Source organism: Delphinus delphis, chromosome 10 (genome assembly GCF_949987515.2).
Source record: "Delphinus delphis chromosome 10, mDelDel1.2, whole genome shotgun sequence".
Lineage (NCBI taxonomy): Eukaryota > Metazoa > Chordata > Mammalia > Artiodactyla > Delphinidae > Delphinus > Delphinus delphis.
The window spans coordinates 25,355,852-25,370,880 of NC_082692.2; positions in this window are offsets into that span (position 1 = coordinate 25,355,852).

Consider the following 15,029-nt stretch of genomic DNA (forward strand, 5'->3'; position numbering starts at 1 on the left):
CTTTCCCTTTGGTAGCATGTCAAATCCAACTAATTAATATGTCAAATCCAACCAAATAAGTATTTTGCTAATATGTCATAAATAGAAAAATAGAAGAGAAATCATTCATAATCAATTAAATGTGGCCTTTCATCAGTATCTTATAGTTTTCTGCATACAGGCCTTTTGCCTCCTTATGTAGGTTTATTCCTAGGTGTTTTATTCTTTTTGTTGCAATGGTAAATGGGAGTGTTTCCTTAATTTCTCTTTCTGATCTTTCGTTGTTAGTGTCTAGGAATGCAAGAGATATCTGTGTATTAATTTTGTATCCTGTGACTTTACCAAATTCACTGATTAGCTCTAGTAGTTTTCTGATGGCATCTTTAGGATTCTCTATGTATAGTATTATGTCATCTGCAAACAGTGACAGCTTTACCTCTTCTTTTCCAATTTGGATTCCTTCTATTTCTTTTTCTTCTCTGATTGCCATGGCTAGGACTTCCAAAACTGTGTTGAATAATAGTGGTGAGAGTGGACCTCCTTGTCTTTTTCCTGATCCTAGAGGAAATGCTTTCAGTTTTTCACCATTGAGAATAATGTTTGCTGTGGGTTTGTTATATATAAAAGAAACAAACAACAACAAAAAAAAACCCAATCAAAAATGGGCAGAAGACCTAAATAGACATTCTCCAAAGAAGACATGCAGATGGCCAACACACACATGTAAAGCTGCTCAACATCACTAATTATTAGAGAAATACAAATCAAAACTACAATGAGGTATCACCTCACATTGGTCAGAATGGCCATCATCAAAAAACCTACAAACAATAAATGCTGGAGAGGGTGTGGAGAAAGGGGAACCCTCATGCATTGTTGGTGGGCATGTAAATTGTTACAGCCACTATGGAGAACAGTATGGAGGGTCCTTAAAAAACTAAAAATAGAACTACCATACGACCCAGCAATCCCACTACTGGGCATATAAGCAGAGAAAACCATAATTCAAAAAGACACATGCACCCCAATGTTCATTGCAGCACTATTTACAATAGTCAGGACATGGAAGCAACCTAAGTGTCCATCAACAGAGGAATGGATAAAGAAGATGTGGTACATATATACGCTGGAATATTACTCAGCCATAAAAAGGAACGAAAATGGGTCATCTGTAGAGATGTGGATGGACCTAGAGACTGTCATAACAGAGTGAAATAAGAAAGAGAAAAATAAATATTGTATGTTAATGCATATATGTGGAATCTAGAAAAATGGTATAGATGATCTTATTTGCAGAGCCGAAATAGAGACACAGACCTAGTGAACAATTATATGGATACCAAGGGGGAAAGGTGGGGGTGGGAGGAATTGGGAGATTGGGATTGACATATATACACTATTGATACTATGTATAAGATATATAACTAACGAGAACCTACTGTATAGCACAGGGAACTCTACTCAGTGTTCTGTAGTGACTTAAATGGGAAAGAAATCAAAAAAAGAGGGGATATATGTATAGGTATAGCTGATTCATTTTGCTGTACAGTAGAAACTAACACAACAATGTAAAGCAACAATATTCCACTAAAAATTAATTTTTAAAAAATGAGCTGTAATGTTAAAGCTATACTGAAAGTCTTGGTTGTGCTGTTAATATTGTTCTTTCAACTTTAACATATTCTTTCTCTGAAACATTATACACTTAAAGCTAGAATAATGCTACATCTTTCCAAACTGGCATATTTAAATTCTGTGGGGAATACAGGATTCTCTCGGAGAATTTTTTGTCTTGGTGACGGATTTTGATCTTGCTGGTTGTTACGAAGCTAGGCAGTTCTTATCCATTGGAGAAGCCAGAGTAAATGTCAAGGATATTTCTAGTGATAATAGATTTAGAATTGGCATCTTGCACAACATTGTAAAGCAATTTGACTCCAATAAAAAAAAAAGAAGAAGAATTGGCGTCTTGTATTTTGGCCCCAAGCATCTGCTAAAACTGGCAACTTCTTAAGTTAATCCCTTAAAACTTCCGTTATCTAGAAAATTCAATAAAAGCCTGCTTTTTACCTAACTGAAATTAAGAAAAATGTGCATTGTTTTGCCTAAATTATCCAGAATGACTGTTAACATTATCAGTAGAATTTCACCCCAGAAGACTGGCTGATTTCCCAACGTGTGTGTTCAGCAGATAGGAGCACAGGGCGAATGAATACAAGGGAAGAGAAATAAGACCAGAAAGATTGTTAAAACTGGAGGAGACGAAGATGATCTAATTCTGAACCAACTCCTCATTTTAGAGTTGAGGAAACTGACATCTCTTCCAGACCTGCCCAAGGCTGGAACCTACACACCTGGTACTTGGTTAAACCTGGGGATTGGAGGAGGCCTCGCATCTTAGGAATTCTTCTTTTAAAGGGGGTCAATATAAATGATCCAACATCGGAAACGTACTTATAATTCTCCCTCATTCCTCTCCCCTTCCCTTTCTCTGTTCTTAGCCTCATACACTCCTGCACATCACAATTTGCTCAGCCTGCTTTTTTTTTTTAGTTATTTTATTTTATTTTTTTATTTTTTGGCTGTGTTGGGTCTTCGTTGCTGTGCGAGGGCTGTCTGTAGTTGTGGTGAGTAGGGACTACTCTTCGTTGCAGTGCGCGGGCTTCTTATTGCGGTGGCTTCTCTTGTTGCCGAGCATGGGCTCTAGGTTGCACAGGCTTCAGTAGTTGTGGCACGTGGGCCCAGTTGCTCCGCGGCATGTGGGATCTTCCCGGACCAGGGCTCGAACCCGTGTCCCCTACATTGGCAGGCGGATTCTTAACCACCGCACCACCAGGGAAGTCCATCAGCCTGCTTTTTAAACATCAGATTCTGCACTTCGTGCCTGCCCAGCAGACCCTGGGAGGACCTGGGGCCACACACTGAGCCCCAGGTGTAGTTTAGTTGGGTTCTCACTCTAGACCTGGTTTCTCAAACTCGATTTTAGTTACAGGCACACCTTGTTTTATTGTGCTCCGCATATACTGCGCTGTTTACAAATGGATGTTTTGAGACAACACTGCTTCAAGCAAGTTTCTCAGCATCATTTTTCCAATCAGCATTTGCTCACTTTGTGTCTCTGTGCTGCATTTTGGTAATTCTTGGGGTATTTCGAAACTTTTCATTATTATTCTATTTGTTATGGTGATCAGTGATCTTTGACGTTACTACTGCAAGAAGATTATGACTTGCTGAAGGTTCAGGTGATGGCCAGAATTTTTTTTTAGCAATAGTGTTTTCTAATTAATATATGTACATTGTTTTTTTAGACATAATGCTATTTCACACTTAATAGACTACAGTATAGTATGAACATAACTTTTACAGGCACTGGGAAACCAAAAAAATGTCAGGTGACTCGCTTTATTGCAGTATTCGCTTTATGGCTGTGGTCTGGAACTGAACCCACAATTTCTCTGAGATCTGCCTGTGTACAAGTGAATCACCTGGGGAGCTTGTGAAAAATGCAGACTCTGATTCAGTAGATCTGGCCCAGGGACTGAGATTCTACATTTCTAACAAGTTCCCAGGTACAGCTGGTGCTGCTGGTCCAAAATCACACTTCTAGAGAATGCCTTCCGCTCCTTTTTGAAGCAAAATTGACTTTTTTCTCACATGTGACTATTGCTGCAATCTGGAGATACAGATATGTGAGTGTGTGTTTGTGTGTGTGTGTGTGCGCACGCGTGCCATTGTTTGATTCCTTACTATGTTCAGCAATTTGCACACATCACATTTCCATCACTAAACAGATGAATTAGGAACTATGAGGAAACTGAGGCTGAGAGAGGTTAAAAAAACTTGCTCAAATGAGAGGGAGAGCTGAAATTTGGATGTAGGTCTTTGATTTTCCTGCTACCCAGAGCCTAACTCAGATACATGTTCTTCCACATTTTCTAAAAGATATTTAAAATTTTTTATTTTATCTGCTCACATTTTTTGCCCACTGGTTTTTTTTTTTGGCCACTGTTTTAATTGTTGATTTTTGTTTTTATTATTGATATATAAGAGTTCTTCATATATTCTGGATGAGTCCCTTTATCAGATATGCTTTACAAATAATTTCTCCCAATATTTGGCTTGCCTTTTCTTTTTCTTAAAAATGCCTTTTAAGGAGCAAAGTTTTAAATACTGATAAGTGCAATTTTTTAAAGTTGTGGCTTATGCTTTCTATTTTTTATCAAATAAATCATTGCTTACTTTATGGTCACAAAAAAAAAAGGAAAAGAAAAAAAAAAGATTTAGGGCATGTTTGTTACCCAAGGACCACACTCCCACACTCCAAAGGTTTTCATGCCATTATGGCTGCTTTCTGTCCACCTTGCCTTGGGCACCTGGGGCTCTGGGCGGGGCCGTGCATACCCCTGCTCATCTCAGGTAAAGCTGCACCCAGGTGAAGTTCGACAGCCTTCAGAGGTGGGGTCTCATTTTCCAAGGTCTAAAGTTTCATGCGCGGAGCCTACTTGGAGAACCAGGTGTGTTTAATTCAGGACAAACCTATCTGTCAAGGTCAGTACAAAAAGCAGAGTTGAAGAGGTGGGCGTGAGTTTAGACTCAGCTTGACCCCCTGGGTTCTGGTTCTTCTAGCAGCTGTGTTCTCAGAGTGTTTGCCTTTTGGGTGAAATCCAGAAAGAACTCCTTTGTTCCCGGCTCTTCGTTTCCCACGGGCAGAATGAATATTTCCGTTGCACCTGTTCTTTTAAGCTTTGACAATGTACTTTTTTTAACAGTGAGAATTGGGTTTACTTTTTGAAGCATAAACTTGGTCCTCTGTATTACCAAGCTGTGGTTTATCCTAATCTTTGTTTAAATTCATTAGAGGTCAAGGAAAAAGGACTAAAGGACTTGGTTTAGGCCCTTAACCTATTATGCCATGGGGCAGGGAAGGGAGGGGCTGAAATAACCAAACATATTTATATATATCTATTCTGTAATATATACCTATTCCTGTAATACTATATTATGCTTTTATTAAACACTTACTTCATTCTGACTTACCTCTTGGTAGTGTGGATATTCCCATCACTAGATAGAAGGTTTGTAAGGTTTTCGATGACAGGAACTGCATCTTATTTATCTTTGTATGCTTGGAGCGTCCAAACCTACAACTGTAGCCAGAGAAGGAGCTCCATGAATGTTTGATGTTGAAAGAAAGAATGACAGATCCAACACAGAGATCTTAACAAATGAAGAAGCTTGTCTCAAAGTGGCTCACTGAGGTAAAAGCCACTGTGTGTCGGGGGTAACATGGGGTTGCTTCTGTAGCAGGTGGAGGAACCATGCCAAGATCCCTGCCTCCCAGGAGATGGCCGTCTCCTTAGGGTCTTGCAGTGCTGAATCCCGGGGAACAGTTGGCTCTTGGCTAGGGTGTGAGACTGTAAAAGATATTGGGCCCCTCCTCTGTCTCTGCTATTCTAGTTCCTCCTGGGCAGGTTTGGGGTGGGGACTGCAGTCCTGCTGAGACTCCATCGTTCACCTGGGAGCCCAATTCAGAATATTGTGGAGCCCAGGCTAAGAGGTGAGGACGGGCAGCTGGCTGGCTAGAGACAGCCATCAATGGGACACACAGACATTTGCTGAGACTTTTACACGAAGTAGTGGCTAGTTATTAACAACCAGAAAAAGTCTCCTTCTTTTGGGCAGGAAGGTAGGATTGCAGATTACAGTCCTGTTTATCTAAAGTGGGCTCTCCTTCATTGTAACCCTGGGCTTTGGGGGCTACCTTGGGCACCAGGGAAGGCTTGGAGGTGGTGGCGGGGAGGGGAGTGATCCTGTCCCTTGGAATCCCATTCTGGATTCCCAAGTTACATCCTTCAACCTCCTACGTGCCTTGAGAATGTGCGAGGGGTGAGCAGAAGTAAGTGGGGGAAAACGGTGGGAACAAAGAGTCACATAAGATTCCCAAATACGCTTCCATACAGCAGCAGACCACGCACATCCTCCACTTACGCTCACAATCACAAACGAAGGCAAAAGCCACACCATGAACCTTATGATGGTGGCGCTGGCTGCGTTCTAACCCCCAGAGGAAAAAGAGGAAAACCCAGCTTTAATAGTGAAGAAAGCTAAAACCCGGCATTTCCCTGTCTTTGAAAAGGTAGGCTGCAGGGATCTATTTGGCCGAGGCGGGTGTGGCACAGGGTCCGTGTCGGTGACAGCTGCGCTTTCGGATCCTACGGCGGGGAGAAAGGCGGGGTAGGGCAGACATCTAAGATGGCCCCCCCAAGTCCCCGCCTCCCAGGACCCTCCAATCCCCTCAGCCCAGGAGGCAGTGGGGGAGGGGCGGACGAGAACTGGGGGAGGGGGGTGCACAGCGCAGCAAGTCCCCTCCTCCACCTCCAGGATCCAGGACTGTAACGTTTCCTACTGCTGATGAGAATAAAGAGTGAAATCTGAAAAAACGGAAGCTCTGTTAGAGCTGTACTGCGTTTGGACCGAAATTTTAATCAGGATCCCCAAACAAAGTGTAATTATGGAAGCTCCAACCAAACAGAATTGGAGTAAACCAAGGGTGATGAAAGGATATGAGATTTCTGTTCAGATAGGATTTTTAGGAAGTAAAACCTTATGGAGGGAGAAAGAATAGATTATTTTGATTTCTAGCATAAACATTTAGTGCTTTCCATTTCTTGTAGTGCTTTGAGTGTGTTTTTACTGAAGAAGCTAGGCTGACAGGTCTGCTTGTGTTGTTTTCCTCCCCAGCTCCTACCAGACCATTCTGCCCCGTTAAGTCCCCCTGATGCCAGGGGTCCCCATGAAGCCCCTCGGTTGCTCAGAGCCTCTGCTCAGAGTATTACCAAACACAAGTTCATGTGCCCAATGCACCGTGAGGCCAAACAAAGCAAAATGTGGGAGTTTGGAGCAAAAAAAGGTTTATTGCAGGGCCATTCAAGGAGATGGGTGGCTTGTGCACCCAAACCCTGAACTCCTCAAAGGGTTTCAGCAAAGCACTTTTAAAGGGAAGGTGAGGGAGGGGCATGGTCAGTTGCTGCAAACTTTCTGGTGTAGGAATCCTTTGTTCTTGCAGCTGTCCAGTAGGTCAGGTCACAATGTTCCTGTAAACCTTCAACAAGACAAATGTTATTCTCTGTTCTGCAACTCTTTATCTCTATATGAATGGACTCTTAAAGGTTAGAGCCCTGAAAATAGGCTATCCTGTATATTTCAGGCCACAGGCAACATTCTTTTACAAAAGGTGCAAAGCCAGCATGACTAAGCACAGGAAAAGGACCAGATCTAATATGGAGTCAGATTTGTTCCTCCTTATTACAAGACAGCACTGCCTCTTTCCTGATGTGTCGCCCATCCTCAGACCTCTCTCTATGATTCCTGCCACTGCCAGACTTTACCTGGCTTCTATTCCAGTTCCTTACAAACATTTTCTCTAATAGGTGACCATAGGTTTTGTAGTTTAAGAATAGCATTTTTTAATTATTAAAAAAGAAATACATAAGGCATTCATATAAACCAAAAGGAGAAAAGAAAGAAAAAAAAGAACAATAATCCTACCAGTCAAATGTTTCTGCCTTAGACTTCCTGACGTCTTATTTTACATTTTCCTCCCAAATGGCATCATACTAAATATTGTTCTGTGGCCTGCTTTTAACATTTTTTTACATGTCAACACATGTATGTGTTTATTTACATGTCAATATTCTTCTGCAATATCATTTTATTTTCTTTTATTTTCATTAAGCAATAGAGTCACATCTTTTTGAAAAATCAGAACTAATATAAAAAGGGCATTAATTATGGAATCTCATTCTCACCACTGCCCTCCCACCTTCCCACCCCCATAATCTTTTTTATTGGTTTCCTGTGTACCCTTCCAGGGTTCCTATTTATGCAGATATAAGAAAATATAAATATATACCTATCTCCCCTCCTCCCACTTTCTCATACAAGACAGAAAATAGTGTATATTATGTTCTGCCCTGGGCTTTTTTTTTTTTTAACTAAACGATGCAATGCATTGCATTCTCTGTCAATACAGGGATCTTCCTCCTTCCTTTTATATATATATAATATCATTTTAAGTTGCTGACTTATATTTCTTGTAGGGAGGTAACATAATTTATATAATCAGTTATATTTTCCTAGAAACATAGGTTATTTCTAGTTTTTCATTGTGGTAACATTCTTATAGTTATTTCATACCCATACTTATTCCCTTATAATAAATTCCTAGAACAGGAATTGATACTTCAAGAAATATGAATTTCTAGAGTTATTAATATGCATTACCTACTGGTGTCAATTTTTCTTTTTTAAATGTATTTATTTATTTTGGCTGCATTGGAGCTTCGTTGCTGAGCACGGGATTTCTCTAGTTGTGGTGAACAGGGGCTACTCTTTGTTGCAGTACACGGGCTTCTCCTGGCAGGGGCTTCTCCTGTTGCAGAGCACAAGCTCTAGGTGCACGGGCTTCAGTAGTTGCAGCTCATGAGCTCTAGAGCACAGGCTCAGTAGATGTGGCACACGGGCTTAGTTGCTCCGCAGCATGTGGGATCTTCCCGGACCAGGGATCAAACTAGTGTCCCCTGCCTTGGCAGGCAGATTCTTAACCACTGCACCACCAGGGAAGTCCCTCAATGATTCTTCAGTAAGAAAATTTCACTAATGCTAAGCAGGCCAGCAATTGTATTACCCTTCTCAGGAATACCCAGGAAATGTGTATTGAGGATTAACTTGGAGTCAACACTCTGGGCCTCACAAGCTGACAATCTCAGCTTCTCCCTCTCATGACAAAGTTTTGGTTTTTCTTAAAGGTTGTGACGGCTCTTGAGACCCTGATTTTACTGTTTCACATTTCAGGCATTTAAAACAAGAATCAGCAACATCCCTACAATTAAGAAGTTCCTGCAGCCTGGGAGTCAGAAGAAGCTGCCCCCCGGATAGCCACTATGTTCAAGTTGTCAGGAACATTTTGCAGTTCTAAAGGCAGCAGGCTTATAATGGCAAATTAATAAACCAATGGCAGCATCGGCTTATGTCGCCAAGCAACTGTAGATTCTAGGAGTAAAGTGTCTGAAAAGAACAAAGCCATATTGCCATCTGCAGCAAATGCCAATTAAATGCAATATAAAACCATTTTGGGGCTTCCCTGGTGGCACAGTGGTTAAGAATCCGCCTGCCAACACAGGGGACATGGGTTTGATCCCTGGCCCGGGGAGATCCCACATGCCGCAGAGCAGCTAAGCCCGTGCGCCACAACTCCTGAGCCTGCGCTCTAGAGCCCGTGAGCCTAGAGCCCGGACTCTGCAACAAGAGGAGCCACTGCAGTGAGAAGCCCATGCACCGCAACCAAGAGTAGACCCTGCTCAGCACAACTAGAGGAAGCCTGCGCGCAGCAACAAAGACCCAATGCAGCCAAATAAAAATAAATAAATTTATTAAAGAAAAATATTCTGATGTGTGAAAAATTTTTTAAGCTCGTCAACTGTGGTTGATGGTTACAGTGATTACGAAATCACTGTTCTGTGTAGAGGAGGCTGATATATTTCCGGCAGTGGCCTACAGAGGACACTGTTCTTGCTGTCTGCATCAAGACCAGGACCATAGAGGGAAGAGTGAGGAGAGATTTCAGGTGGCAGGATCTCTCCGACATCCACATTGATGCTGAGTATTTGGGGTAGAAAAAAAGTGGCAAATGACAAATCAGGAGTAAGATAATGGCTGACACCAGTAAATCCGAAGAGGAAGCATGGGAGACAGAGAGCGTCTGGGAAACATCATTTTGCAACCCTGAAAAAAACTTGGACAGTTAAGACAACCTTATTCCACTTAACAGAGACACCTGAGGCTAGGTTTTGCTTTGGTCAAACAATTCCAAGTAACACTGAGATTAGATATAACTGAAGAATATTTACACAAATTGACCCAAAGATTCCCTAGCCTTGATATACATTCTTTAAGGGTAACTATTATGTTCTAAAGCCGTGAAATTTGGAACTTGGCCCCCGTCAGGGCTCTGTTTGGCGAGGGATGGAGAGCTATTCAGGGTGATGTTCCAGGCCCAGCTGTGGCTCCTCCTGGGGGGTCTCTGGTCTGGAGCAGAGCCCCTGCCAATGGCTTGGGGTACACAACTTTACCACTCTAAGCTGCTGCTGGTACGTCCTGCCCAGGCTACGCACTGGATCAGTTTCTGAGCATATATCCAGGTTCATGGCCTTACTTGTGAAATGACTTAATGACCCACCAGACTTCATGCTGCTTCTTCAGGACCACCGTGGGACGTGACCTTCCTTATGCTATACCCTGTCCCATCAATTCCTCCTCCCCATTCAGAGGACGGATGGACTGATCATCAGTTATGACAACCCTGGCCAGTCAGCACCTCTTGCCCAGTAAGGCCTGAGCTCCAGTCAGTCAAAGCCCAGCCTGGGGATTGCATTTAGCAAACAGCCCCATCTCATCCCCCACCTGCACAGCCATGGCCAAAAGATGGTGGAGAGAGAGGGATGGTGTCTCAGAGGAAACCCGGCCCACTCTGTGTGGGATGACTTTTTGCTCTGACTTTCACCAAAGCCAAGAGTCTGACCTGATAGAAATTAAGTGGAAAAAGAAAAAAATTGTTTGGAGATGATTCAACACTATAAACCAGTTTCTTTTCAGTATCATCGCATGGTCTTGATAAACAGTTCAAACAGTTTGGAAGCTTTTACAGTGACAGATAAAATCCTTTCCTCCTTGGATTATTTTCAAAAACAACCACTTCCTGGATCCTCCCTCACTCCTTGCCCCAGCGCCTCCCTTGAGAAGCCGAGCACCTCGTGGTTGAGTTCCCAAAGCTCTAAGCCAGATTTGCCTTGTTCTGCTTCATGGGTTTTGAACACAAGCCCTAGGTCTGACCCCAGCCTGGCACGCACCCCAAAGGCACTGACAAAGGCACAGCTCCCTAAAGCCCCAGCAGTTTTCATTGCCGATAATCCCATTAAGTGCAACTTGCTGTCTTTACTATAAGAGTCCTAATCGCTTCGTCCTTCCCTATAGGGTTCTCTTTGGGCCCAGGACCTGCTACACAAGCTAGTAACTCTGGGTGCCCAAGGAAGTGAGCCTCAGAGATCCCAATGGCCCCCAGCAACATTCAAGGTCCCACTTTTCCTCTTCCGACACCGGGGAGGCAGCTTTGGACGGAAAGAGAAGGGCAAGTGAAGGCTGTCAGCTCAAACTGCCCACTGAGATGGGGGGCGGGGCCTTGTGAGTCCTGGTCCTCTCTTCCAGGAGATGCTGGGATGGTGCTCCTGGTACCAGCCTTGCTCTCCCATTTCGGGAGTTTGGAACTCTGACAAATGAGAATTTTTCTTCTAGGTGACTATGAATCTCCCCTATTTCAGTTAAAGCCTATTTTTGTTTGTTTGTTTGGGCCTCAGCATACAAAGAATTAAAACCTAGGCAGGGGCCCCATAATGGCCCCTCCTAACTTGATGTTGATATTTAATCATCCCTTTGAACTCTACCCTGGACATCGAATCACGTGTTTGCTGTATGAGCTTCTCAGCACAGGGCCAGGGAGAGGAAAGTTAAGAACAAGTCCGAGATGGTCGCTCCCACTTGGTCACCAGCCCGAAGAAAAACTGGGAGAGAGGGGTTGGCTTTTGGTTTCCGTTTTTTATTTTTGGGGTGGGGGAGTGGAGGGTGGTTTGCGAGCTGTGGTTACTGCTTTTAAAGAAGGAAGGGGTTTATTTGCACATATGTTTGAAAGAGCAAGTGTGAATTCAGGGACTTCAGACCACCAGGACTGCCCACATGTCATTGCGTGTTGGCCTGAGTCTCTTCCTTGTTCTGTGGTTGGCTTACCCTTGACCAGGGTGGTCCTGGGGCGCTGCTACCACCACAGCGGAACCAGGTGGAGGGGGCAAGAGAGCTTCCTCAGAGGAGTGGAGCTGGTGTTACCTGGAGAAAAAGGAGAGGTGCTGGGCAGACAGAACCCCACAGGTCCACAGCTCCCCAGTTTACAGAGAAGGAAGGCGAGGCTCAGCAGGCCTCTTACCCCACAGGCTAAGCTCCCACTGTGGTGTGCGGCCAGCATGGATTGCATCCTGGTTTTAGGGATGGGACAAACTGGAGGGAGGAGCCACATTTGTCTAAGATCACAAGCTAACGAGTGGCTCAACCAGAACTTGGATCCCGAAGTTGGGACCCATGGTCTTCCCTATATATTTGTCAGTGACCTAGTGTTCAGTTTGGGAGACTGAAGATAGGTAAGAAATAGTGTTACTGAATCAAGTCCGCTGCTCGCCACGCAAAAATCATTACCTGAGAGAGGCAGATGTTGGTAGAAAGGAAAGTTGCTTTAATCAGAATGCCAGGGACTTCCCTGGTGGTCCAGTGGGTAAGACTCTGCGCTCCCAATGCAGGGGGCCCGGGTTCCATCCCTGGTCAGGGATCTGGATCCCACATGCATGCCACAACTAGGAGTTCACGTGCTGCAACTAAGAAGCCCGCGTGCTGCAACTGAAAGACCCCTCATGCCACAACTGAGACCCGGCGCAGCCTAGATAAATAAATATATGTTTAAAAAAAAATCAGAATGCCAGCAACCTGGGGAGATGGTAGACTCAACGTCCCCCCCAAACCACCTCCAAGTATTCTGCTTGGCCATGAAAGTTTTTAAAGGTTAAAAGGGAAGTAATCTCAGTTAATCATTGAGATGGGGGGTCGGAGTTGTCGCCATCCCCCACTGTGTGCAGGCTTGTGTGCAGCCTTGTCGACTTCTCAAGATTTTTTTTTAGATGTTTTCTTGTTCACACAGTTTGTTCGCAAGACTACTGAAAGGGAAGCTAGAGAAGAGATCTGGTCATCTGTTAATTACTCTTTCTTCATTTCTACTTCCTTAATCTACAGAAAGAACCAACAGGTTAGGCAAGGTATTGTGTGATCAAAAATTTGAAAGGTGTGCAAGGGCAGGAGATGAGTAGAACATGAGGGTGCCTAGTGTAAGGTTAGTGTCAAGACAAAAGGGGCCTCCTGCAGAGAGCTCTTTCCTGCAAAGAGCTCTTTCTTGCCAAAAGCTGCTTACAGTAGATCTTTCCCAGCAAACTTGGACCTGGTGTTTCTATTCATAGCCTTCAGCAGCCATTATAATGCTATGATTAGTGTATTTCGTTTTTTTGCCCCAAGCCCATTCCCATCCAATATCTATTGGATCCTCCCCAAATCTTGCAAGGGTGGACTTTTTTCTTTCAGATTATTACCCTATTGGAACTTGGTGCATTGTTTTTTGGATAAAACTTTTTACTGAAGTAAAACAAACAATAATAAAGGGGACAAATCTTACCTTTACAACTCAATGTTTTTTTGGTTTTGTTTATACAAATGCCACGTTGCTATGTTTGAAGCAGCATCACTGAGGGATAATTGATATATTATAAAGTGTTCAATAATGTTTAGTAAATTTAGATAGTTGTGCCAGCAGCATCTCACTCAAGCTTTAGAACACTACCTTCACCCCCAGATTTTCCCTGTTCAGGTTGATCGCTGTTCCTGCTGGGGAAATCTCAGAAGACCCTAAATCAGTTAAGGACTTTGAGGTATGATCTCAAGAAAATAGGATTTAATGCAAAAGTAAGCTGTAATTCAACTGGCAGTTCTCCCAAAGGGCAGGAATTTGCAGACTTTTCTAGTACTTGAACATGAATATTCTGGGCCGCCTAAGGCAGATCTTTCCCACCTGTGTGTCCTGGATGGGTTGCAGCTGGAGTAGTCTGGTAGCTTGCCCCTAGGGCTTACAAGTATTGCCATTTCTTCTCTCTGCCAGTTTGTGAAAGGTTGGGAAGTTGCCCTGGGGGCACTGATGGTGGCTCCTGAGTTAATTGTTGCATGAGTCAAGTCAGCTTTCAACATCACCCCGCTTTCCTAGCATTGCTTCTGTGTTCATCACAGCTTCTCTCTTTTTTTTTTAACTTTTAAAATTTTATATTGGAGTATAGCCAATTAACAATGCTGTGCACCTGCAAAGCGACTCAGCCATACATATACATGTAACCATTCTCCCCATAACTCCCCTCCCATCCGGGCTGCCACATAGCATTGAGCAGAGTTCCTACAGTAGGTCCTTGCTGGTTATCCGTTTTTAATAGCAGTGTGTACATGTCAATCCCGAACTCCCTAATTATCCCTTCCCTCCACCCTTCCCCCGCGGTAACAATAAGTTCATTCTCTAAGTCCATCACAGCTTCCCTTGTAGATTTTTCTCCAGGGTTAAGGGTGTGTTGGTGTGTCAGGAGCATTCTGGTCCTCCTGGAAATTATTTTCTTCTTGTAAAATAACAGATATCTCTGGTTTGTATATATGTCTCTTATGTGTGTTTTATTGTGGTAAAATATGCATGACTTAAAATTTACTGTTTTAACCATCTTTAAGTGTACATTTCAGTGGCACAAAACACATTTCCACTGCAGTGCAACCATCACCATTATCTGGGATCCTGTTCTTTCTGGATTCTCTAACCACAGCCCTCTTCCCCTTCACAATTAGTTCTCAGATTTATGTAACCTCTCTCTACAGTTTGTCCTTTATGCCTCGTATTTAACTGTAGTGAAAGCTTTCTCCCTTCAAAAAGGAATTTCAGGTATCAGGAAATAGGTATGGATATATCAGGGATCAAGGGTCCCTCGTGCTGTAACTACATCACATTGAGATTAGAGATTGCTTTAGACAAAGGTCATGAGAAAAAAGTAACATTTACCAGGCATATTCTATGGGCCAGGCTCTCTTCCAGGTGCTCTATATCTATTTATGATTTAATCCTTTCAACAACATTCCAAGAGGCATATGATCATTTGAGTTTGCACAGGTGAGGAAATTGAGGCCCTGAGAAGCCTGAGGACTGAGATTCCCAGAGCCAGGACCCGGATGAGGGGAAGAAGCCAGGCTTGCTCCTGCCAGGGCCAAGGCGCCTTCTTCTTCCGAAGTTAATAAAAAATGATTATAAAACACAAGGCTTTAAAAAGATCCAGAAATTGTTGGGGAGAGAGCATTCCATCTCGTTTCCCAGCATGACCTCTGAT